The sequence below is a fragment of the Gymnoscopelus microlampas genome (assembly GCF_963454915.1).
Source record: "Gymnoscopelus microlampas genome assembly, chromosome: 1".
In the NCBI taxonomy this organism is placed as follows: Eukaryota; Metazoa; Chordata; class Actinopteri; order Myctophiformes; family Myctophidae; genus Gymnoscopelus; species Gymnoscopelus microlampas.
Genome location: NC_139962.1, coordinates 400,409 through 427,995, shown reverse-complemented (window position 1 = coordinate 427,995; position 27,587 = coordinate 400,409). Strand labels below are relative to the sequence as shown.

Here is a 27,587-nt window from a genome sequence, read left to right as displayed (position 1 = left end):
ATGCAGGTGAGAGACATTTAAACCTAGCATCCATGTTCCAGCATTACAGCCAAAACATGCAGATCTCATAAACGCACCGCGGCTGCAGACACGCTGGCAGCTTGGAGATCTGTTATTAGTGTGGTTGCCCAACAGGGCAACCAGACTATAGTACTCCACACACCATCTTTATTAGTGTGGTTGCCCAACAGGGCAACCAGACTATAGTACTCTATAGCTTTCTTTATTTATAGATAAACAATATTTCAAACCGCTATTTCTCCCTCCTTTCCGCCATTTTGCATTTTCTTCAAAACACACTTTTTGCTCCTTTTCCTTCAAATTTTGTCCAAATCTCACACAAATCGGTACACGTGATCTATGGACCCATGCGATAAAGATATCCAAACGGCATTTTGATAGTCCTTACCGTTCTTCCGTAAATTGTTTCCAAAGTTAGCGGGAGGGGCCCGTTTTACCAAAAATGTCAAAAATAACAAACGAAACGTCCAATCGATCCCAAATTTGAATCACATGTCGAGTGTGATTTACTCAACGAGTCCCCAAAAGCATTTCCACTTTGACCCATAGGGGGCGCCACGAATGCGCAAAATGTCACCGTTTGATGCAAAAACATGATTTTCGGGGGAGTCGGTCCCTTCAAAATGAAACGCAAGCGATCTCAGTAGTGACGTGACGATGTGATTGGCGCAGTCTCCGACGGTATTCCTCCCGGCGTAATACTGGAGTCCCGACCGGCGTCGGCGCAACCACACTTTGCAATTTCCCAGAATTGCGACGCGTCTAGTTTATAGATAAACTTTATTTCAAACCGCTATTTCTCCCACAGTTTTTATCCCCCAATGTTGTGCCATATGTCAAAATGACCGTCTAAATCGGGAATCGTGCGCGTGTATAGGGCTAAGGGATTGGTTGAATAGTTTAATTGATATTAATTTATTAGTGCCATTAAATGTCCCCATTCGCTTTAATGGAAAAGTGAAAAAACTCAAATTCAAGTATTTTTTTCTCAGAAACCGTAAGAGCTAGAGTTATCAGATTTGGAGGGATAATTCATAATATTGTCCGAAATTATTGAAAAAAATATCACACCATTCGGCCTCATGGTGGCGCTATAACAGTCCCCTTTACGTTTTGGCCTGTAACTCTTGAACCGTAGGTCCTAAAATCAAAATTTCTTTTCACCTGGATTCCTTGGGTCACTACGCATCTCCCCATATAGGCCACGACCATTTGCGTCAGGATAGATTTTTTGATATTGATTTATTTCTGCATTAAATTTCCCCATCCACTTTAATGGGAATTGCAAAAACTCCCATTCAAGTATTTTTTTCTCGGAAACCGTAAGGGCTACAGTTACAAGATTTGGAGGGGAGGTTAATAGTTTTTTGCGAAATTATTATGAAAAGAATCACACCAGTCGGCCACATGGTGGCGCTACAACAGCCCACTTTACCTTTTGGCCTATAACTCTTGAACCGTAGGTCGTAAAATCAAAATGTCTTTTTCCCTAGATTCCTTGGGTCATTACGCAGCTCCCCATATAGGCCACGCCCATTTGCGTCAGGATAGATTTTCCGCCATTTTGAATTTTCTTCAAAACACACTTTTTGCTCCTTTTCCTACATTTTTTTTCCAAATCTCACTCAAATCGGTACACGTGATCTATGGACCCCTGCGAAAAACCTGTCCAAACGACATTATGATAGTCCGACCGGCGTCGGCGCAACCACACTTTGCAATTGCCAATTGCGACGCGTCTAGTTAGTGTGGTTGCCCAACAGGGCAACCACACTATAGTACTCTATACACTTTATTTATTTATAGATTAACAATTTTCGAACCGCATCTCCTCCCACAGTTTTTATACCCTAATGTTGTGCCATATATCAAAATGACCGTCTTGAACGGGAATCGTGCGCTTGTATTTTGCTAAGAGATTGGTTGAATACTTTAATTGATATTAATTTATTAGTGCCATTAAATGTCCCCATCCACTTTAATGTAAAAGTGAAAAAACTCAAATTCAAGTATTTTTTACTCAGAAACCTTAACAGCTAGAGTTATCAGATTTGGAGGGATAATTCATAATTAAGTCCCAAATTATTTAACAAAATATCACACCATTCGGCCTCATGGTGGCGCTATAACAGCCCCCTTTACGTTTTGGCCCGTAACTCTTGGACCGTAGGTCCTAAAATCAAAATTTCTTTTCACCTGGATTCCTTGGGTCACGACGCATCTCCCCATATAGGCCACGCCCATTTGCGTCAGGATAGATTTTTTGATATTGATTTATTAGTGCATTAAATTTCCCCATCCACTTTAATGGGAATTGCAAAAACTCCCATTCAAGTATTTTTTTCTCGGAAACCGTAAGGGCTACAGTTACAAAACTTGGAGGGGAGGTTAATAGTTTTTTGAAAAATTATTAAGAAAATAATCACACCCGTCGGCCACATGGTGGCGCTATAACAGCCCCCTTTACCTTTTGGCCTATAACTCTTGAACCGTAGGTCATAAAATCAAAATTTCCTTTTCCCTGGATTCCTTGGGTCACGACGCATCTTCCCATATAGGCCACGCCCATTTGCGTCAGGATAGATTTTCCGCCATTTTGAATTTTCTTCAAAACACACTTTTTGCTCCTTTTCCTTCAATTTTTTTCCAAATCTCACACAAATCGGTACACGTGATCTATGGACCCATGCGATAAACCTATCCAAGCGGAATTTTGATAGTCCGTACCGTCCGTCCGTAAATGGCTTCCAAAGTTAGCGGGAGGGGCCCGTTTGACCAAAAATGCCATAAATCACGAACAAAACGTCCGGTCAATCCCAAATTTGAATCACATGTCGAGGGTGGTATACTAAACCAATCCCCAAAAGCATTTCTACTTTGATCCATAGGGGGCGCCACGAATGCTCGAAATGTAACCGTTTGATGCAAAAACATTATTTTTGGGGGATCAATCCTCTCAAAATGAAACGCAGGCGATCTCAGGAGTGACGTGACGATGTAATTGGCGCAGTCTCCGACGGTATTCCTCCCGGCGTATTACTGGAGTCCCGACCGCGTCGGCGCAACCACACTTTGCAATTTCCCCGGAATTGCGACGCGTCTAGTTTTATTTGTGTCTGATATGTTTAATATGGACGTCTTGATCTCAGCTCCGTTTTACAACTACAACTATCAGCAGATCTATAAGCAGTGGTGGAAAGTAACTAAGTACATTTACTCAAGTACTGTACTTGAGTACGATGTTGAGGTATTTGTACTTTACTTGAGTATTTCCAATTTCCAATGCTTTTGCTTCTACTCCACTACATCTCAGAGGCAAATGTTGTACTTTTACCCCACTACATTTACTTGAAAACTTTAGTTGCTAGTTACTTTTCAGATATAAACTATGATATAATGAAACATACATTAACCACTTTAGCCCTATTTTATACCTAGGCTATTTGAAAATAGCCGATCTACAAGCTCACACAACGCGTCGCATCGCGACACGTGTGTGTGTGTGTGTGTGTGTGTGTGTGTGTATGTGTGTGTGTGTGTGTGTGTGTGTGTGTGTGTGTGTGTAGGTGGATCAAGGCAGCGTGCACGGCAGCGTGCACGTGGTGGAGGGCGTGTCGGAGCGTAACGATGATGATGAGGACGATGATGATGGACAGAGGATGAAGAGCGTCTCCTGTTTCAAAAACATCAAGATCTTCATGTTGAGTGAATGTGCTCTGATGTTAGCCCAGGGCACTGTGGGGGCCTATCTGGTATGTATATATCTATATCTATATCTACAGTATCTATCTATGTATCTATATCTATCTATATATCTCTATATCTATATCTATACATCTATATATCTATATCTATATCTCTATCTATGTGTGAGTGAATGTGCTCTGATGTTAGCCCAGGGCACTGTGGGGGCCTATCTGGTATGTATATATCTATATCTATATCTACAGTATCTATCTATGTATCTATATCTATCTATATATCTATATCTATATCTACAGTATCTATCTATGTATCTATATCTATCTATATATCTATATATCTATATATCTATATATCTATATCTATACATCTATATATCTATATCTATATCTCTATCTATGTGTGAGTGAATGTGCTCTGATGTTAGCCCAGGGCACTGTGGGGGCCTATCTGGTATGTATATATCTATATCTATATCTACAGTATCTATCTATGTATCTATATCTATCTATATATCTATATATCTATATATCTATATATCTATATCTATACATCTATATATCTATATCTATATCTCTATCTATGTGTGAGTGAATGTGCTCTGATGTTAGCCCAGGGCACTGTGGGGGCCTATCTGGTATGTATATATCTATATCTATATCTACAGTATCTATCTATGTATCTATATCTATCTATATATCTATATATCTATATCTATACATCTATATATCTATATCTATATCTCTATCTATGTGTGAGTGAATGTGCTCTGATGTTAGCCCAGGGCACTGTGGGGGCTTATCTGGTATGTATATATCTATATCTATATCTACAGTATCTATCTATGTATCTATATCTATCTATATATCTCTATATATCTATATCTATATCTATATCTACAGTATCTATCTATGTATCTATATCTATCTATATATCTATATATCTATATCTATACATCTATATATCTATATCTATATCTCTATCTATGTGTGAGTGAATGTGCTCTGATGTTAGCCCAGGGCACTGTGGGGGCCTATCTGGTATGTATATATCTATATCTATATCTACAGTATCTATCTATGTATCTATATCTATCTATATATCTATATATCTATATATCTATATATCTATATCTATACATCTATATATCTATATCTATATCTACAGTATCTATCTATGTATCTATATCTATCTATATATCTCTATATATCTATATCTATATCTATATCTACAGTATCTATCTATGTATCTATATCTATCTATATATCTCTATATCTATATATCTATATCTATACATCTATATATCTATATCTATATCTATATCTCTATCTATGTGTGAGTGAATGTGCTCTGATGTTAGCCCAGGGCACTGTGGGGGCCTATCTGGTATGTATATATCTATATCTATATCTACAGTATCTATCTATGTATCTATATCTATCTATATATCTCTATATATCTATATCTATATCTATATCTACAGTATCTATCTATGTATCTATATCTATCTATATATCTATATATCTATATCTATACATCTATATATCTATATCTATATCTCTATCTATGTGTGAGTGAATGTGCTCTGATGTTAGCCCAGGGCACTGTGGGGGCCTATCTGGTATGTATATATCTATATCTATATCTATATCTACAGTATCTATCTATGTTTCTATATCTATCTATATATCTATATATCTATATATCTATATCTATACATCTATATATCTATATCTATATCTCTATCTATGTGTGAGTGAATGTGCTCTGATGTTAGCCCAGGGCACTGTGGGGGCCTATCTGGTATGTCTATATCTATAATAACTATATATTATCTATCTATCTATCTATCTATCTATCTATCTATCTATCTATCTATCTATCTATCTATCTATCTATCTATCTATCTATCTATCTATCTATCTATCTAAAAATAGATATAAGACTTATAAAAATAAATTGGTAAATATTATACGATTTCAGAAGAAGGAGTATTACCGCAAATTACTGGAACACCATAGGAGTGATACTCAAGGGACATGGAGGGTAATAAACAGTATAATCAGAAAGGGTACTGCAAAAGCCGACTATCCTAACTATTTTATAAATGACAATAATGAAAATATTAATAATCCAAAGGAAATTGTTGATAAATTTAATACATATTTTGCAAATGTAGGATATAATTTGGCTAATGAGATTGTGGAACCGACACATAAGGATGGGATAGAGGATATTGTTGACCGTAATTATTATTCAATGTTTATTAGTGGTATTAATGAAATAGACATAATTGAAGTAGTAAATCAGTTCAATGACAAAAAGTCTACTGACTGGACTGATATAGATATGTCACTAGTTAAAAATATAATAATGCACATAGTAAAACCACTGACCCACATTTGTAATCAATCTTTTCAAACAGGTATCTTTCCAAACAAAATGAAAACTGCAAAAGTAATTCCAATTTTCAAAAACGGAGATAGACATCAATTCAACAACTACAGACCAATTTCTCTACTGTCACAATTTTCCAAAATTATTGAAAAACTATTTGTTAAAAAACTCGATCAGTTTCTAGATAAACATAACATTTTGAGCAATCACCAATATGGGTTTAGAGCAAATAGATCAACTTCAATGGCGGTAATGGAACTAGTTGAGGGAATATCTACTGCCATTGAAAATGGCGAATATACGGTGGGAGTATTCATTGATTTAAAAAAAGCATTTGACACAATAGACCACAGCAAATTATTAAATAAACTTGATAGATACGGGGTAAGAGGGATAGCTAATTCATGGATAAAAAGTTACCTAGAGGATAGATACCAATATGTTCAAATAAATAATGAAAAATCTGGTTTAGAAAAAGTAACCTTCGGCGTCCCGCAAGGTTCGGTTCTAGGTCCGAAATTATTTATACTATATATAAATGAGATTTGTAAAGTGTCACCAACATTGAGGTATGTCTTGTTTGCTGATGATACAAACCTTTATTGTTCTGGGAAGAATTTGGAGCAGCTTCTGAATGCAGTGGAAGGGGAATTGAAGAAAATAAAGACGTGGTTTGACATTAACAAGCTATCATTGAATCTAACTAAAACAAACTATATAATATTTGGCACCAGGAAAATAAAAAATCAAGCTACAATTAAAATCAGTGGTATGGAAATAGAAAGAGTATATGAAAATAAGTTTTTGGGAGTAATAATAGATGATAAACTATGTTGGAAATCACATATAAATAATGTAAAAATAAAAATGTCAAAAACTATTGCAATACTATATAAAACTAAATATATCCTCTGCCAGAAAGCACTGTATTTAATATATTGTTCACTCATAGTTCCATACATTAATTATTGTGTGGAGATATGGGGAAATGCATATAAAACGAATACCAACCCTATTTTTATATTACAGAAGAAAGCTATAAGGATAGTAAATAGATCAGGTTATTATGAACCAACTAATAAACTCTTTATTAAGTATAATACCTTAAAATTCTATGATATAGTAGCACAGAAAACGGTTTTATTAGCTTTCAAAGCACAACAGAAACTGCTTCCAAGATGCATTCAGAATCTGTTCCAAATTAAAGAAAATCAGTATGAGCTGAGGGGTATACTTATGTTTGGAATTACTATAGCTAGAACAAATATTAAAAAGAGATGTACATCGGTTATGGCAAGAGAAATATGGAATAGTTGTGAAAATGACCTAAAGAAATGCAGTTCAATCTATAAATTCAAGAAAATGTTTAAAGATAATATAATAGATACATATAAAAAAATATTATAAACCATTACATGTTATTTTTTGTAGATGAAAAGACAAATTTTGTCTTTGTCTTTGTTTTGTTTTTGTTTTGTTTTGAGTATTGATTGATGTTTTGTTATTGTTTGTTTTATAACATTATAAGGGTAGGCATTATAAGCTACGGCTTCAGCCTACACCTTTTCGGTCCATGAATTTTATTTGTATTTTTGGAAATGTCAAACTCTGTACATGGCCAAATGACCGAAATAAAGTATTCATTCATTCATTCATTCATCTATCTATCTATCTATCTATCTATCTATCTATCTATCTATCTATCTATCTATCTATCTATCTATCTATCTATCTATCTATCTATCTATCTATCTATCTATCTATATATAGTGGGACACTGATGAAGACACAGATAGGCAGGGTACAAACCCAATAAAGGGCATTTATTGTCTCCACCTGGCCGTAAGGCATGGCGAGAGAGTATGTTTTACCCCCTGTCCGTCCGTGTGTCCGTCTGTGGACAGCTAATCTCCCGCACCGTTGGCTTGATGGCAGTGAAACTGTGCACACACACTCCCTGGATGCCAATTCAGAACCCCTGCCCCAATTCTTTCACATGGCCCTGTTATAGCGCCACCAGGAGGCCGCTTTTAGCAAAACACATTTTTTCACCGTACTCCTACAGATTTTGTCCAAACGTCACGCAAATCGGTACACAGTATCTCTATAGTCAATAAACGAAACTAGTCTTTCAGATTTTTCATATTCCATCCTGATTGGCTAAAAATGGCTTCCAAAGTTTGCAGGACTGCTCCGTTTTGAACAAAAGGCCTCAAATCATGAACACAGGATGCATTTTCCGTGAAACTTTGCACACACATTCCCACTATGTCGAGGAAGAAATGCCACTTGAGATTTTTCTAATAAGCCTCATGGTGGCGCTATAACAGCCCCATTCATGTTTTTACCTATAACTGCACCAATCTGTGTAAAACTTTGTATGCGCACTCCCTAGAGGTAAAAAAAAAAAAAACCTTTGCCCTGCATTTTTCACATCTGCCTTTTATAGTGCCACTAGGAGGCCGACTTATCTAAAACATATTTCTTTACATTACTCCTTCTGATTTTATCCAAATTTCACGCAAATCGGTACACATGATCTCTATAGTCATGTGATCAAGACGGATTGGTTTAATTTTTCATATTCCATTCCGATTGGCTAAGATTCACATCTAAAGTTTGCAGTAGTGGCCCGTTTTTGAACAAAATGCTGTCAATCATGAACGCAGCGTCCGATTTCCCTGTAACATATATACATCTATATCTATCTATATCTATCTATATCTATCTATATCTATCTATATCTATATCTATATCTATCTATATCTATATCTATGTCTGAGTGAATGTGCGCTATAGTTATGTATATATAATGTATTGTATTGTTATATATTTATATGTTTCAGGTGAGTGTGTTAACGACATTAGAGAGACGTTTATATGTTTATATGTTATATATGTATATGTTTCAGGTGAGTGTGTTAACGACATTAGAGAGACGTTTATATGTTTATATGTTATATATGTTATATATTTATATGTTTCAGGTGAGTGTATTAACGACATTAGAGAGACATTTATATGTTTATATGTTATATATGTATATGTTTCAGGTGAGTGTGTTGACGACATTAGAGAGACGTTTCGCTCTCCAGAGCGCGGACGCCGGCCTCATCGCCAGTAGCTTTGAGGTGGGGAACCTCGCCCTTATCCTATTCGTCAGCTACTTTGGGGCGCGCGCCCACTGGCCGCGTCTGATTGTCTGCGGCGGCATCGTCATGGCGTTAGGGGCGTTGCTCTTGGCGCTGCCGGAGTTCCTGTCTCATCGGTACGAATACGACAGCCTGGACGGCTGGAGCCAAGACCCCAACGGAGGGATCTGTGCTACAACGCCACCAGCAGGACGGACGGGAAACAGCGGGGCAGCAGGTAATATGATCTACAAGATCACAACACATAGTGACGTGTTGTGAGCTTGTAGATTTGGCTATTTTCACTATTTCCTTTAACACACATTTAACACATTTAACCAGTTACTGGGCCGGCCCTAGGATTTTCATGGCCCTAAGCATGATTTTTTTTGGAACACCCCCATTATAAAACCATTGTCATTTTGTATTGCATACTAAAATAATAGCAATTGATCTCAATTTGCACATAGCCATTTACCATTACACACACACACACACACACACACACACACACACACACACACACACACACACACACACACACACACACACACACACACACACACACACACACACACACACACACAGACTGGTCAAAACAGAGCTCACAGACCTGGGTGTGATCTTGGACTCCGACCTAAATTTTAATTACCATTTTAACAAGGTCACAAGTCCTTATCCATGCTTTTATAACAAGCCGGCTAGATTACTGCAACTCTCTTTTCACAGGACTACCAAAGACATCCATTGGAACATTACAGGCAATTCAAAATATGGAGAATTGTTATTTGTTTACAAAGCTCTAAATAACTTAGAACCTTTATACATCAAGGATTCTGTTGTCGTATCTGGTTATATTTTATACCAGTATGCAAGTAAAAACATATAGAATGTAATCTACAAAAAGCTAAAGTCAGAATAATAGTGTGTTGACTCAGGCCCAGACTGGCGTCTGCTAATCAATCAGGGACACTCTGCATAGCTGTGAAGTACAGTCATTTAGGCCTACATGTCTTTGTCTTATCATCCTGATCACACCTTGAGCAGGATATAGGAAACAGATAGAGAGACAGTAGGCTACCATTTGCAAAGGATCAAAGAACTCCTTGAACAGGTGGGGCTCTCATTGACCCCCACCCAACATGAACTATTTGCATTCTAATGTGAAGCTATTTGTGTTATAAAAGCTGAACTAAAATGTAGCTCAGTACGAGTACAGTTGTCACACGACGTCAGGCTGTGCGGGAGATCAGGGCTCTGCCCTGGCTCTCTGCTGTTGCTGTTGATGCTGCTGATTGAATAAATGCTGATTGGGAAACTCTGGGTCCGCGACGTCTCTTCTCCTCCACTACTTTTGTAACATCTGCCAGCCGGGTAACCCGCATTTTGGGCCTCTTCTGACACGACACTGTCAAATGTTATGTTCCAACCAGAACACTCAGGTCCTCCTCCGCTCTCCTACTAGACGTTCCTGATGCTTCCTGACGCTAACCCTAACCCTAATGCTTCTCATAAGAACACGTTCTGGGTCTACCCCCTGGGTCTACCCCTCTAACCCTAACCCTAATGCTTCTCATAAGAACACGTTCTGGGTCTATGGACCTACGTTGTGGAACAAACTACCTCTAGAGCTTAAAACGTGTTTTTAAGAGTAAACTAAAAACATATCTTTTCTTATGGCATTGTTTTAAATTCATCTTGTGTTTTATGCTTTTATTATTGTTATTGTCTCCGCCAGGAGAGTTTGTTTTCACTTTCTGAAAATGGGACTAACATTGGTCAAGCCTCACGTGACACGTGACAATACGGTGAAATAGTGTGATCTGATTGGCTAGTGACGTATAGCGGCCTATAAATACATGTGTCACTTTGAAAGAGTCTTAGCCTCTTTCAAAGTGAGGTAAGACAGGAATAATCACGAAATGGCTGAGAAATGGCGGATACTGTAACAATTGGATAGGACACTTACACAGACAGGACGGATAGGACACTTACACAGACAGGACGGATAGGACACTTATACAGACAGGACGGATAGGACACTTATACAGACAGGACGGATAGGACACTTATACAGACAGGACAGATAGGACACTTACACAGACAGGACGGATAGGACATTTATACAGACAGGACGGATAGGACACTTATACAGACGGATCGGACACTTATACAGACAGGACAGATAGGACACTTACACAGACAGGACGGATAGGACACTTATACAGACAGGACGGATAGGACACTTATACAGACGGATCGGACACTCATACAGACAGGACAGATAGGACACTTACACAGACAGGACGGATAGGACATTTATACAGACAGGACGGATAGGACACTTATACAGACGGATCGGACACTTATACAGACAGGACAGATAGGACACTTACACAGACAGGACGGATAGGACACTTATACAGACATGACGGATAGGACACTTATACAGACAGGACGGATAGGACACTTATACAGACAGGACGGATAGGACACTTATACAGACAGGACGGATAGGACAGTTATACAGACGGATAGGACACTTGTGTCATGTTACTATGACACAGTAACATGTTCTATTTTTTGTAAGAATTAGAACATAAGAATTAGAACATTCCCAACACAAGTCTGCTGGCGGAGACTTGTGCTCCGAGGAGCACTTTTTCTAGTTACTTTTATTTTGTATTGCTATTTATATTTTGATGAATATGTATAATTCTGCCCCATGTTGACTTGATCTTTAGTTTAACTGCATTATTTATTTATTTATTATAGTTATGTTTCTGTTTTTTCTGGCATTCTACTGTTTATTGTCTTGATGTGAAGCACTTTGGGTTGCAATTTTGTATGAATAAATGTATACAAATAAATGTATTGTTATTATTATTATTGTTTGTAGTTTGTAGTTTGCAATTTGTAGTTTTTTTGTATTGACAGGAAGTGTGGAGACAAGGCCAACACAGACATGATGTACTTGCTGCTGATTGGTGCTCAGGTTCTGCTGGGGATCGGAGCCACAGCCGTTCAACCACTGGGCGTGTCTTATATCGACGACCATGTACCGCGAAAAGACTCTTCCTTATATATAGGTATGTATTATTATATATGCCTTTATATACCTTTATACATGAATATTGTAAGTGACTCTGGATAAGGAGCATCTGATACATGATACATTTTAAATTGACTATACATTTACATCTATATGTTCCCTGTGCCATATATCATCCATAGAAATGTTAAAATCTCTCTCTCTCTCTCTCTCTCTCTCTCTCTCTCTCTCTCTCTCTCTCTCTCTCTCTCTCTCTCTCTCTCTCTCTCAGGTATATTGTTCTCTACCTTAGTGTTCGGTCCAGCCTGTGGATTCATCCTGGGTTCAGTTTGTTCCAAAGTCTACGTCGACGCCGTCTTCATCGACACCAGTGAGTTATTACCTCACCTTATTATTCTATCAGTCTGTTGTTGTGTAACAGGATGAGGTTCTATCAGTCTGTTGTGTAACAGGATGAGGTTCTATCAGTCTGTTGTGTAACAGGATGAGGTTCTATCAGTCTGTTGTGTAACAGGATGAGGTTCTATCAGTCTGTTGTGTAACAGGATGAGGTTCTATCAGTCTGTTGTGTAACAGGATGAGGTTCTATCAGTCTGTTGTGTAACAGGATGAGGTTCTATCAGTCTGTTGTGTAACAGGATGAGGTTCTATCAGTCTGTTGTGTAACAGGATGAGGTTCTATCAGTCTGTTGTGTAACAGGATGAGGTTCTATCAGTCTGTTGTGTAACAGGATGAGGTTCTATCAGTCTGTTGTGTAACAGGATGAGGTTCTATCAGTCTGTTAATGTTCTTTTTAATCATTTATGTTGACATTTAGTACAGCACATACAAGACAATGCACAGACACATTGTGTTAACTTATTCATAAAAGGGTGAGTGTCAGAAGACACATTTATACAAATACAAAACAAAAAAAAATCAATAAAACAAACAAAATAATAATAAAAAACAATATTCAAGTGGTTAAGGCTTCAAACAGGGGGGGGGGGGGAGGGATGTCACCACCTCCATGAAAGAAGGACAACACTGTGCAGCGAGGAAATCTAAAGAAATGAAACCATGTTCTATGTGCAGAACTCATAATTACATGTAAATCAACCCCTAAGAGATATGACATTTCCTCAGTTTAAACTGAAGTTGGTTTTCAATAAGGCATGAATTGTTTGCCAAAAAGGTTTAATCTTTGAGCAAAACCAGAACATATGCGGATATGTACCCAAAGTTAATTTGCATTTATTACCTAAGGGCGAATACTCCTGGGAAATCGTATTTAAACAAACTGGAGTTCAAAAGGTTTTGAAAATGAACTTGTAATAATGTTCCAGAACTCTACAGGAAAGTGTAGATAGGTTCACTTCTGCACTTATCTTTGTCTTAAGCAGCGAGGTTAGTTGACAGGTGTGCTAAGCACTCTGAAGTGGTACATACAGGTGTATTCCTGTTGGGTCAGCATTGGGTCAGGGTTGGGTCAGTGTTAGAGGACAGGTGTTCCATGCACTCCAGTGGTACATCAGCCTGATCGCCAGAGAATTAGTATACATTGCACGGATTTGTGCACGTCATTCCGTGCATAGTCGCCTAGAAACCCCCAAATTCCATGCATATGTACGGTGAGTCCCACGGTGGGCGTAACCAGTCGCAACCCGGAAAAAAACAGGAAGTAGAGCAGTCCCCACAACAAAATTTACGATTCTGCGCCTATCGGTACGTAACTCAAACGGCGCTGAGTAGGCTCAAGGGAATGTCGCAATGTTCAGGACGGCAACTCGCTCGCTTTAGCTCGCTCGGTGGTCCTTCACACGGCGACAATTCCCTTGAGACTGCACGCCTCCGAAATGGTTTAGTCACAATGGGGGAGATGTTAGGCGGCTATGCACGGAATTTGTGGTTTTCCAGTAGTCTATGCACGGATTTTGAGAAACGTTGAAAAACGTTCAATGAGAACGTTTCCTCTGGCGATCGGGTTGGGTACATACAGGTGTAATCCTATAGGTGTCAGTGTTGGGTCAGCGTCGGGGCGGCGTTGGGTCGGAGTTGGGTCAGCGTTGGGTCAGCATTGGGTCAGCGTTGGGTCAGCGTTAGAGGACAGGTGTTCCATGCACTCTAAAGCGGTACAAACAGGTGTAATCCTGGTGTCCCCAGTTGGACAGCACATGGACCTCTATGAGGCTGAAGGCCTTCCGGTTGCCCTGGTTCTCAGAGAAGGTCTGCAGAGCGTCTCCGTCCTGGTCGTAGGTGTAGCTTCCCAGCAGCGTTCCTCCACGCTCCTCGTCCTCGCGGCCCTCGCTCTCCAGGCCGTAGACGGTGAAGTCTCGGGGAGCGCTGCGGATGCTGCCGGCCGGAGCCAGAGATCTGGGGATGTGCTCCAGGGAGAAGAAGGCGGGGACCACCTTCATGGAGAGGCGGATCACCAGGGACCCCTGGGATCCGGCGAAGCCCCAGCAGTTCCCCGGCTGGTTGTCGGGCTGCAGGACCACGCGGGGGGGCTTCGTGATGAACGTGTTGGACGAGGAGCAGTCGGCGGGAGGAACGCAGAACAGACTCCAGACGGAGCTGTGCGTTCTCAGGACGGCGCCCCCTGCCGACTCCAGGGCGTAGTCGGCCATGCCGGTGCGATCCTCGGAGAAGAGCCTCAGAGCGCTCTTCACGATCAGGTTGACCTGCTCCTCTGTCACGGCCCCGGCGCCCCAGCCGCCGTGCCCCGCCTCTTGTCCCGTCCTGTCGCCGAGCTTCAGAGCGCCGAGCGCCGCCTCCAGCTCCTCCCTGCTGACGTAGCGCTGCTGCAGCCAATGAAAGAGGGGCGAGTCGCCGCCGTGGGGGAGGAGCTGGGACCCCCCCACGCCGGCCGCCGTGGGGGCCAGCTGGTCTCCGGCGGGGCGGAGCAACAAGGTGCGGAGCTCTTGGCGGACCTGCGCCGCGACCTGGGCGGAGACGGTCTCCTGGACGTTGCCGCGGTCGTCGTCGTCCAATCCCAGGAGCCCCTGGACGTCCCGCCTGACGCTCTCCACCGCCGCCTCCAGCCGCCGCACCTCGGCCAGCAGTGCATGATGGGATACGTCCTGGCTGTGCTCCCGGTGCCGTCCGGCCGCCAGCAGGTCCTTGAGCTGAGAGATGCTCTTCTCCAGCCACAGGAGGCGCTCCGAGTCGCCCAGGATTCTCCCCCAGTGGGTGACGTTGACGGAGGGCAGGCGGAGGCGCAGCTCCCCCAGGAGACCCAGACCCCCCCCACCCCACCCACGCCACCACGCCCCACCACCCAGCAGGAGCAGGGCGGCGAGGACGACCACTAGGGGCGCCGGCCGCCTGGCGAGGCTCCGACTCTCGGTCTCCGAGGCTCTGCGGCCGGCGCTGAAGGTGACCAGATTGTGCCACGCCCTGCCCAGCCACCAGGGGACGTCAGAGACCACCTTACACACCTTACAGTCCAGCTGCTGGTTCCTGCTCCTGACGGATCCCAAACCGCCGAACCGAGACGAGGGCGACAAGCTTGTGGCCTCGCTGCATTCTTTTAGTCGAGTGTTTGACCACATGTCTGTCTGTCTGTCTGTCTGTCTGTGTAAAGGACGTCACTGGAGGACAAAAGAGGATTTAACGGTAATAATTTATGAATAACAGTTTGATTATTTGACACTTGACTTTTAAAGGACATTTATATGGCTGTGATGACGTCATTGTGTCGTGACGATGGCGGATGTCACGGTGACGGCGGCGCCGACGCAAGGCTGCAGCTGTGCACGCTGGAGCTGCAGTTTTAGCCTCTTTAGTTTCCTTAGTTACATTACATTACATTACATTACAGTCATTTAGCAGACGCTTTTATCCAAAGCGACTTACAATAAGTGCATTCAACATAGGTAGGGAACGAAACTATTAATCACCAGAAGTCTGAAGTGCATTTTCTGCAAAAACAAGCAACCAAGAGTATACCTAGCACTAAGGTAAAAGTGCAATATATCAGCTACCTACTGTCTTAAACAGATGAGACAAAATAGCAAAATCAAATGAGCACGAGCTCAAACAAATAAGTGTATCGACTAAACAAGATACAATAAAACAATACAAAACTAAAACAAGAGTTCCATAGGGTAGGCTCCATAGGGTAGGCTCCATAGCGTAGGCTCCATAGGGTAGGCTCCATAGGGTAGGCTCCCATTGCCATCGATACTCCTCGCCAACGTCAACTCGCTGGACAACAAGATGACAGAACTACGAGCGCGGATGCGGTTTCAGGGAGAGACAAGGAACACTGGAATAGTTTGTCTCTCTGAGACGTGGCTGGACGCTGAGTTCCCCGATTCAGTGATGGAGCTCCCTGGCTACTCTCACTTCCGGGTGGACAGGACGAAACAGCTGACCGGTAAGGAAAAAGGGGGAGGAGTCGGCGTCTACGTCATGGACTCCTGGTGTTGTGATGTACAGATCATTGGCTCCCTCTGCTGTCCAGACGTGGATGATATAATGATCCAACTCAGACCATTCTGGCTTCCCAGAGAGTTCAGTGCTGTTGTCTTTATTGGTGTCTACATACATCCAAGAGCCAGTATAGACACAGCACTGAGCGAGCTGCACAAAGCCATCAGTGAAAAAGAGACTGCTCAGCCAGAATGTGTTTTTAATAAAGTAAAGCTTAAGAAGGTTCTCCCCATGTTCCACCAGCACATCACCTGCAATACCAGAGGTGATAGCACATTGGACCATTGTTACACCACCTTTCCAGGCGCCTACAAGCCTCCTCCGTCCTCCTTTTGGGAAATCGGACCACAGCGCCATTCAGCTCCTGCCTGCCTACAGGCAGAGGCTGAAAGGAGAGCCCATCTGCAAAAAAGAGATGCAGATTTGGTCTGAACAATCGAACTCTGTACTACAAGACTGCTTTGACCACGTGGACTGGGGGATGTTTCGGACCGCTGCTGAAAACAATGTCAACGAGTTTTCAGACACAGTCACGTGTTTTATCAGCAAGTGCATTGAGGACATTGTTCCAAAAAAGACAGTTTGGATTTTCCCCAACGAGAAACCATGGATTAACAGCGAGGTACGAGCTGCTCTCCATGCACGCAACATCGCCTTCAGATCTGGGAATCTGGGGGACACCCGTGCGGCGCTCCTGAGAACCATCAGGAAAGCCAAGAGGGACCATGCGACCGATTATATTATAATAATATATGATAATATATTTTTCAGGTAAATTGGACATCACCCCAGACGACCCCAGGTGGATCGGCGCCTGGTGGGGGGGCTTCCTCCTGTGTGGGGTGTTACTCTTCTTCTCTGCTCTCTTCATGTTCGGCTTCCCCCAGGCCTTGGAGGACCAGGATTCAGACTCCGCAGCAGAGAGCGAACAGGCTATGCTGCCTCCGTCTATGAAACCTACCGATGTGTTTAACACTACAGACTCTGGACTGACTGTCTGTCAGCATCTGAGAGGTATGTGTCTGTCTGTCTGTCTGTCTGTCTGTCTGTCTGTCTGTCTGTCTGTCTTTGCTATGTACATTATATAGCAACATGAATACATATGTAACCCTGTTGTTGACTGCAAGGATGGCATAAACTATATTTAAATGAGCTTACTGTATGCCTGCTTAACAACCTCTGGCTACACTCCATTAACAGTTTAAACAGGATTCTAACAGTATGTTTTAACAGCGGGAGACAGTAGGCGACTCTGGGTGATAAAAATCGCCCAGAGGGCGTTCCTTCTGTGATTACCGTATGAATGTTTACCGTACGTGTGGAAGGTAAACATAGCAACACATGAATTTGATTGGCTATCGCCGGACAACATCGTCCAAAAAAATATATCCTTGTGTTCAACATCGTCCCTCTTCCCACTATTCGACTATCGCCTCTTTGCCAGCTATCGCCAGTAGTTGCCGGCTCTCATAGACGAATAATGCACTTCCGGAGAATACTTTCCTGAATCCGCTGTAGCTGATGGTGGAGTCACTAACAAATCCTGATATGAGGCACTGCTTAAAATGATCAAACAGACCCAGTAACGTTTTACCTTTGTATTGTTAGTGATGCAATGAATAAGAATTAACCAGCGCGGTGCCTCCACTGCGGAAATACTACACCGACTGTTATAGTATATCCTGTTCTTCATACTACACCAACTGTTATAGTATATCCTGTTCTTCATACTACACCAACTGTTATAGTATATCCTGTTCTTCATACTACACCAACTGTTATAGTATATCCTGTTCTTCATACTACACCAACTGTTATAGTATATCCTGTACTTCCCCAGAATATATATGAAAACCTCTGACCAAACAGACAACACAGTTCAACACTTTATTGTCTCCGCCAGGCCGAAAGGCATGGCGAGAGAGTATGTTTTACCCTCTGTCCGTCCGTCCGTGGGTTCGTCCGTCCGTGTGTCCGTCCATCCTGTCCGTCCGTTACCAGCTGCCAGATGCCAATTCAGAAATGTTTCAGATTGGCTTGTTATAGCGCCACCAGGAGGCCGATATGTGCAAAACACATTTATTGATACTACTCCTACAGATTGTGTCCAAACATCACACAAATCAGTACACAGTATCTCTATAGTCATGTGATCAACATGGATTCATCCGATTTCCCATATTTCATCCTGATTGCCTAAGATTGGCTTCCAACGTTTGCAGGATTGGTCCGTTTTGAACAAAATGCCTCAAATCACTAATGCAGCTTGCGATTTCCGTGAAATTTCACACGCACATTTCTAGTAGGTCGTCTAATTTGGCAAAACACATTTTTGGAAAAAAATGCCTCAATTCATGAATGCAGTGTCCGATTGCAGTGAAAAGCCCTTGAACAAATGGCACCCTTTTCACATTGGCCTATTATAGCGCCACCAGGAGGCCACAATAACGTACCTGACCTGGCGGAGACCTGTGCTCCGAGGAGCACTTTTTCTAGTATAAATATGAAAATGTTTATTACTACTTGACTGTGTGTGTGTGTGTGTGTGTGTGTGTGTGTGTGTGTGTGTGTGTGTGAGTGTGTGTGTGTGTGTGTGTGTGTGTGTGTGTGTGTGTGTGTGTGTGTGTGTGTGTGTGTGTGTGTGTGTGTGTGTGTGTGTGTGTGTGTGTGTGTGTAGTCATCCCCAGGGTAACCAGACACCTCCTCTCTAACCCAGTGTTCAGTTGCGTAACCCTGGCCGCCTGCATGGAGATCGCTGTGGTCGCCGGGTTCGCTGCGTTCCTGGGGAAATACCTGGAGCAGCAATTCAACCTGACAACTTCCTCGGCCAATCAGCTTCTAGGTAGGTGGGTCCAACATCTCACAGTACACCTCGTCAGCCAATCATCTTCTAGGTAGGGGGGTCCAACATCTCACAGTACACCTCATCAGCCAATCATCTTCTAGGTAGGCGGGTCCAACATCTCAGTACATTCACAGGCTGTGGCCTGTGAATGTAACTATTTGGGGACTTAAAGGTGCAATGCGTGCTTTTATTGTGTTATTATTAATGGTAGGGTAAGTGATATTTGGGATATTTGGGTTTAACCTATGTTACTATCACAATATAGACCTATTTAACACTGTTACTGAACAAACACTCTATGGTAATGATTACTATCACAATATAGACCTATTTAACACTGTTACTGAACAAACACTCTATAGTAATGATTACTATCACAATATAGAGATATTTAACACTGTTACTGAACAAACACTCTATAGTAATGATTACTATCACAATATAGATCTATTTAACACTGTTACTGAACAAACACTCTATAGTAATGATTACTATCACAATATAGAGCTATTTAACACTGTTACTGACCACACACTCTATAGTAATGATTACTATCACAATATAGAGCTATTTAACACTGTTACTGAACAAACACTCTATAGTAATGATTACTATCACAATATAGAGCTATTTAACACTGTTACTGAACAAACACTCTATAGTAATGATTACTATCACAATATAGATCTATTTAACACTGTTACTGAACAAACACTCTATAGTAATGATTACTATCACAATATAGATCTATTTAACACTGTTACTGAACAAACACTCTATAGTAATGATTACTATCACAATATAGATCTATTTAACACTGTTACTGAACAAACACTCTATAGTAATGATTACTATCACAATATAGAGCTATTTAACACTGTTACTGAACAAACACTCTATAGTAATGATTACTATCACAATATAGAGATATTTAACACTGTTACTGAACAAACACTCTATAGCAATGATTACTATCACAATATAGAGCTATTTAACACTGTTACTGAACAAACACTCTATAGTAATGATTACTATCACAATATAGATATATTTAACACTGTTACTGACAAACACTCTATAGCAATGATTACTATCACAATATAGATCTATTTAACACTGTTACTGAACAAACACTCTATAGTAATGATTACTATCACAATATAGATCTATTTAACACTGTTACTGACAAACACTCTATAGTAATGATTACTATCACAATATAGATCTATTTAACACTGTTACTGAACAAACACTCTATAGTAATGATTACTATCACAATATAGAGCTATTTAACACTGTTACTGACAAACACTCTATAGTAATGATTACTATCACAATATAGAGCTATTTAACACTGTTACTGAACAAACACTCTATAGCAATGATTACTATCACAATATAGATCTATTTAACACTGTTACTGACCACACACTCTATAGTAATGATTACTATCACAATATAGATCTATTTAACACTGTTACTGACCACACACTCTATAGTAATGATTACTATCACAATATAGAGCTATTTAACACTGTTACTGAACAAACACTCTATAGTAATGATTACTATCACAATATAGTGCTTTAACCTTTTAACAAAATACTTTTTGTTTTAACCAAAACATATCACTTACTCTACCTTTACTTTATTCATTCATTACATGTTATAATGTCACAGTCTGCTACTGAACAAGGTTATTATTAATGATGTTATTCATTCATTATTAGTTACGTTTACTACACCTCCTGAATGTTAAATAGGAGGAGGAGTCACATCTGCTTCTTCTGGGAGGCAACAGTGACCATCTATCTATATAGTATTTAAACCTCTCTCTCTCTCTCTCTCTCTCTCTCTCTCTCTCTCTCTCTCTCTCTCTCTCTCTCTCTCTCTCTCTCTCTCTCTCTCTCTCTCTCTATCTCTCTCTCTCTCTCTCTCTCTCTCTCTATCTCTCTCTCTCTCTGTCTCTTATAGAGGAGGAGGAGTCTATTTAAGGCAGTGGGCGGAGCTTGAGCCCGTGGGCAGTGATTGGCGGGTCCAGGGACCGGGACCAGCACTGTGTGGTAGAGTGGAAGTGTAATTGTAGACGGCCTGGGATTCGAACCCACGTCTCCAGGCGAGCGGGAAGGGGACGGTACACTAGAGCCAAACCTCTAATCCGCTAGGCAGAGGCTCTGAGCTACGTCGTTACGTAATATAGAAAACAGCCAAACGGGGGGAAACACTCTTCCAGTCTGTTGAGGCTCAACTCAGACTAACTTTGGCCTGCTTTCTATCCCAGACTTAACCCATTAAAACACTTCCAGTCTGTTGAGGCTCAACTCAGACTAACTTTGGCCTGCTTTCTATCCCAGACTTAACCCATTAAAACCGGGAGAGCTCATTTCAAGTTTTTGCGTTGGCTATTCAAACGTAGCAGATCTACAAACGTGCTGCGCTGAGAGCTTGTGCATCTGCTATTTTTTAACATTTTTGAAAGATCTTGAATGTGTTTGAAAGATTTAGTTCAGAAGGCATTCAGGTCTTAATGGGTTAACTTGTGTGATCTGGGTGGGGAAGCCGAATGGAGCATCTGGTTCGTCCAAGTCGCCACCGGTTAGAGCTAAACATACCAGAACCGTAACCTTAAAGTAGTAGTTCACCCCAAAAATGACTTATTTTTATCAATCACACACCCCATGAAGCATTGAATTCATGGAGATTCTTTTGTTTTTGTTGCATTCCTGAGTCAATAATTTGATTACCGGCGGAAAGATGCTAATGTATCCGGTAGGAGACACAAAGGAGTCTCTTTGAGTCTCCTACCGGAAATACACCCAGTCATCAAATTATTGACTCAGGAATTCGACAAAAACAAAAAAATCTCCATGACTTCAATGCTTCATGGGGTGTGTGATTGATAGAAAATGAGTCATTTTGGGGGTGAACTATCCCTTTAACCCTAACCCTAACCGATGTCCCACCGGTTCTAGCTGTCAGTACAATAGCTCCGCCTCACTTCCCAGCCTACTCACTAATATTCACACTCACAGCTCCCGTTTCTAACACAACCAGGCCAACTCTATTGCACACCGAATTAATATACCTTATATAAAAACAACAAAGGCTGTGCTACCCTAACCCTAACCTTAACCCTAACTCTAACCCTACCAGTTACATACAGTAGCAGACAAAGACTACCGGTTAGAACTAAGCAGACAAACCAAACAAAGTATTTACAAAAATAAAACTTGGAGAAACTGGTGGGATTGATAAAATGACAGCGTTTCCACATCGGCTCTGGACTGGATCAGAAAACTGAAAAATAACTTGACCTAACCCCAGTCGAATTCAGACCAGTTTGATCCAGTCTGATCCAGTCTGATCCAGTCTGATCCAGTTTGATCCAGTCTCCAGATTCAGAAGAAGACATCTGATTGGCTCATCCGTACAAAGACTGTTGAAGTAAATAATGTGACAATAATAATAATAATAATAATAATTTAAAAAAGCATATATATAGTATGAAAAATAATAATCAGTTCATGGTCAAAAGGGTTATTAGCATTTTATTTTCAGACATACAGTAGTACATCTTAACATTACATGTAATCATGCATTTATGTACATTCACATGTACATTTATAGCAGCATTGACTATTGCTTACTTTGGATCATTATTGGCTCACACGATAATACACGTTAATTATTTCATACAAAAAAAAGAAAATCCATGGAGCATTGTTCCTATCCAGAGATTATTCATGAAAACTAAAGGTTAAACATGTGCTTATAATTTCTGGGTTTGGGGCTTTTTTTGTGAAGCGAGTTGGCTAGTTGGTTAGCTAGTTTAGCTAATGACTCAGTTTCACACATATAGGGCCCTCTTTTGCGCGTCTTAATTACCAGGCCTTATGTCTTAATAATAGTTACACTTATGTCTCAGTAATTAATATGCAATAAATAAAGTGACGTATGTCTTGACTTAAGACCTCGTGGCCAATGCCATTTTGCTATTTTTAGGAAGGTAAAATGCCTGAATTAGTCATGGCGCCATGGTGCGAATAATTCAGTGGTGTTTACTACACAGCGCCTTGGAGCAAAGCACATGTTACCATTGTTCCTTCATTTCATTTTGAGGACGGTAAAATGTGCCATGCTCCAAGGCGTTATGCGGTAAACAGCCCTGAATTAGTCGCACCGAATTTTACCGTCCACAAAATAGCAAGAAAAAAAAGAAAGAAAAAGGACTATAATTATATTCGCGATGAACTACCCCCCCCCCCCCCCTCCCCTCTCCCCGCCCCAATATAAAATATTACCTCCAGTAATGAAAGTATTTTTTAAACTCATGCAAAAGTAGCAATACCACAATGTGGAGATTCTCTCTTACAAGTACGTGGCCTGCATTACAAATGTGACTTGAGGAAAAATACAAAAGTATTTTTTACTTGAGTAAAAGTACAAAAGTATTGGCATCAAAATATAAATTTAAACAAATATAAAACTGTACCAGAGTAAAACTACTCAGATGTTTCAAAGTTTGTGTCAAACCTTGAAAGAATAGCATGTAAACAAGTTCATCGCTTGTTGTGAGCTTGTAGATCGGCTATCTTTTAATAGCCAAAGCATAACATAATACAATAATAGGGCTTAATTGGTTTACTTTAAAGTATGTTTTGTAATAGTAACTAAAGTGTAGTGGAGGAACAACATCCAGCAGTAGTATTTTGATCAAATGCATGTCAACTATGCATGCCACCAAACAGGACCATTCATTAATGACTTCATTAATTAATGATGTCACTCTGCACAGACATGGCGATTGTTAAATATCATATTTTGAGCGTTAAAAAGGGCTTTATAATGCATAATGCATTGTGATGAAGACTAACAAATATATTTATATTTTTTATTTCAATGTATAAATGGTCACATTTTTGACCAGCGGCGGCTTAATCATGTGACATCATAATCATGTGACATCAGCTTAATCATGTGACATCATAATCATGTGACATCGATCCACCAATAACAGATTCATGTTTCATGTTCAAAACCTCTTCATATATGATGATGTTTCATGTTGTAGATTTTAGGATCAGGCTGAATCATACAGTATGTGATACTGCCCTCCAGTGGTGAACAGCAGCAGTTACAACCTTTTGTTTTAATGGCCCCACTTTGATATTTCAGCTCAGCAAAAAACACGCACACACACACATGCACGCACACACGCGCACGCACGCACGCACGCGCACACACACACACACACACACACACACACACACACACACACACACACACACACACACACACACACACACACACACACACACACACACACACACACAGAGTATTTGTCTTGTCGTTTTCATGCATTAAGCAGTCAGTGCTCATTGGTCTGTCAGGCTGCATAAGGTGCATAAGGTGCATAAGGGCTCTGAGAATAAATGATCTGAATGTCCACATTAATTATGGTTAAAGGAACACTTCACACATTTTCAACCTTATCTTCATATAATTGGTCCTCACTAATGCTTATTATAATATGACATCATGTCTGTTTACTCACTCTGTGTTCTCATTGGAGGGCTGTGGACAGTTCATAAACCTTTCTGTTCAAAAACTTCCTACCAATGATGTCACTGGTAGGCACTATGTGGAGGGGATGTGCTGCTGTATACCTGTTGTGTAAACCACTGATAAATCAACCTCTTTTTATGACTAGTGTGTCTGTAGCCTCGTTCCCAGTCTTACTCATCTGTATCGTATCATTATAACTACGTTCGGCGTTCGTTTGTATGGAAGTATTTCACTGAAGATGTGGACAAAAAGACGGTAGCGAGTAGCCTAGCCTTGTTGACTAGCCATGGATCACACAACGCTTGTCCGTTGTGAGCGTCATGGCTGAACTTAAACCTGGTGTTTGCTTTTCTCCATTTACAACCCGTACATCTACATAAACGTTCATAAGTCAAATATAAAGTGCTTATCCCATGTCCACGGATGTAACAATTATGTACGGGCCCGCGTAAGTACCCGTATCTTCCGTATTGTTGAATAAAAAGCATTTTGATCAGATTGGTGGGCAAATTGTCTCAGAATTTTCACCATTTGCTTTCAACTACGCGACCGTATTGGTTGGGAGGTGTATTGCACTCTGATACATTATAACTCTATGAAAAAATGGCCGCCAATCTGATTAAAATGCTTTTTTTTAAACAATACGGAAGATACAGGTACTTAGACCCACCGAAGTGAATTGTAACATCCAACATCCAACATGGGATAAGCACTTTATATTTGAAATCTGAAAGTTTATGTAGATGTACAGGTTGTAGATGGAGAGTACACACACACGGTTGAAGTTCAGCCAGGACGCTCGTGATGAGCTAACGAAATGCCGTTGGGGGGGTGATTAGAGGAGTGGCTAGGGGTCGAATAAATTACCCATTGTTCACGCCCATTACCAGGAGCTGAGAGGTGCTAGAAGTGCAAATTCCTTAGAAGGGATTTTCTCAGTTTGACTATTATAGTTTAATAACAAGATTCAAATGAGCATATCTTCTTCAAATATTTTCCTATTTTAATGAATGACTCTTCATTAGAAAGCTTATATTATATCTGCGTCCCTGCTCAGTCACACTGGTCACATGACACTCATGTTTGACTCTTTTGTCTGAATAGGGGCGTGGCTTAGCAGCATGTCTGCTCGTCACTGCAGTTACTCTGCATGTTTATTATTATATAATATATATATATATATATATATATATATATATATATATATATATTATATAATATATATATATATATATATATATATATATATATATATATATATATATATATGTTATATATTATACTCCATGTCCATGAGATCTACATGTCTATTATTATCCCAGCAGATGGAGCACTAACAGAAAATGCTGCTTTGCCTTATAGCTCTGTATGAGAAAATGGAACCTTGAGCGGAAATCACTTGAGCGGGTCTGGTACGAGCTAGGGTTCTGATTGATGGCGCAGCAATCCTGTAAATAGTGTCTCCATAATCTAGGACAGAAAGAAAAGTGGCTTCAATAATGTTTTTTTTTTTTACAAGATACAGGAAAGCATTCTTTATTTCTATAAAGTAAGCCCATTTTTGTCTAAGTTTGGTGACAAGGTTGTCAACATGAAATTTAAATTAATATTAATTAATTTAAATAATTAATTAATTAATAATAATATTAGTATTATTAGTATTATTATTAATAATAACAAATTATAACAATCATAATTGTATTTATTTTTTATATTTGAATATAAACTAGAAAATGTGCTCCTCGGAGCACAGGTCTCTGCCAGGCGAGGTGGTAAAACTGTTCCTGATTAATTAAGTCTTATTATACCTATTTATATTACATATTGTGATGTCACGTGAAGCTTGACCAATGTTAGGTGTTCACAGACCATTTGCCCATGTATGGAGCTGGACGGACACACGGACGGACAAAGCTGGATGGGGACACACACGGACGGACAAAGTGAAAACGTACTCTCCATTATGCCTTCCGCCTGGCGGAGACAAAACAAGACCAGGAGACCTGGTTCTGCCAGACCCAGAATAAGTACTTTATAAGATCAGAGCACTACGTCACGGCTAAGCAGGACTTCACATGACGTGTCAGCCTGTGTCCCTTTTCAGAGGTCCCTTCTATGCCCATGTATGGACGAAAGGGGGACAGAAAACTGACATGCCCATGTATGGACGAAAGGAGGACAGAAAACTGACATGCCCATGTATGGACGAAAGAGGGACAAAGCCTCATGTAGGCCGACCCTCTGGGTCTGGCAAATATATAGCCCTAATTTTTACAGCAAGTAGCTTCAACATTCATTTAAGCAACACCATTCAGCTGGAAGGACTGTTCTGTTGCTTCTTTCAAAGAGAACCATGTTTTCCATGTTCCAGAAGTATTAAAAATAACGTACCCGTCTGTAAAAGGTCCTCTTTCTCCAGACTATGAATGCAGCATTTACCATGGTGAAAGAAACACAAAC

At 40.5% G+C, this 27,587-nt stretch overlaps 1 pseudogene across 1 annotated transcript; it reads left to right on the top strand.

The window, feature by feature from the left end:
* LOC311047123 (solute carrier organic anion transporter family member 3A1-like) lies at nucleotides 1-26,201 on the top strand (annotated as a pseudogene). Its single transcript has 8 exons — nucleotides 1-6; nucleotides 3,588-3,773; nucleotides 9,174-9,489; nucleotides 12,189-12,340; nucleotides 12,575-12,673; nucleotides 17,489-17,731; nucleotides 19,395-19,559; nucleotides 26,185-26,201. The product of its transcript is annotated as a solute carrier organic anion transporter family member 3A1-like (transcript).
* Nucleotides 26,202-27,587: the final 1,386 nt, after the last annotated feature.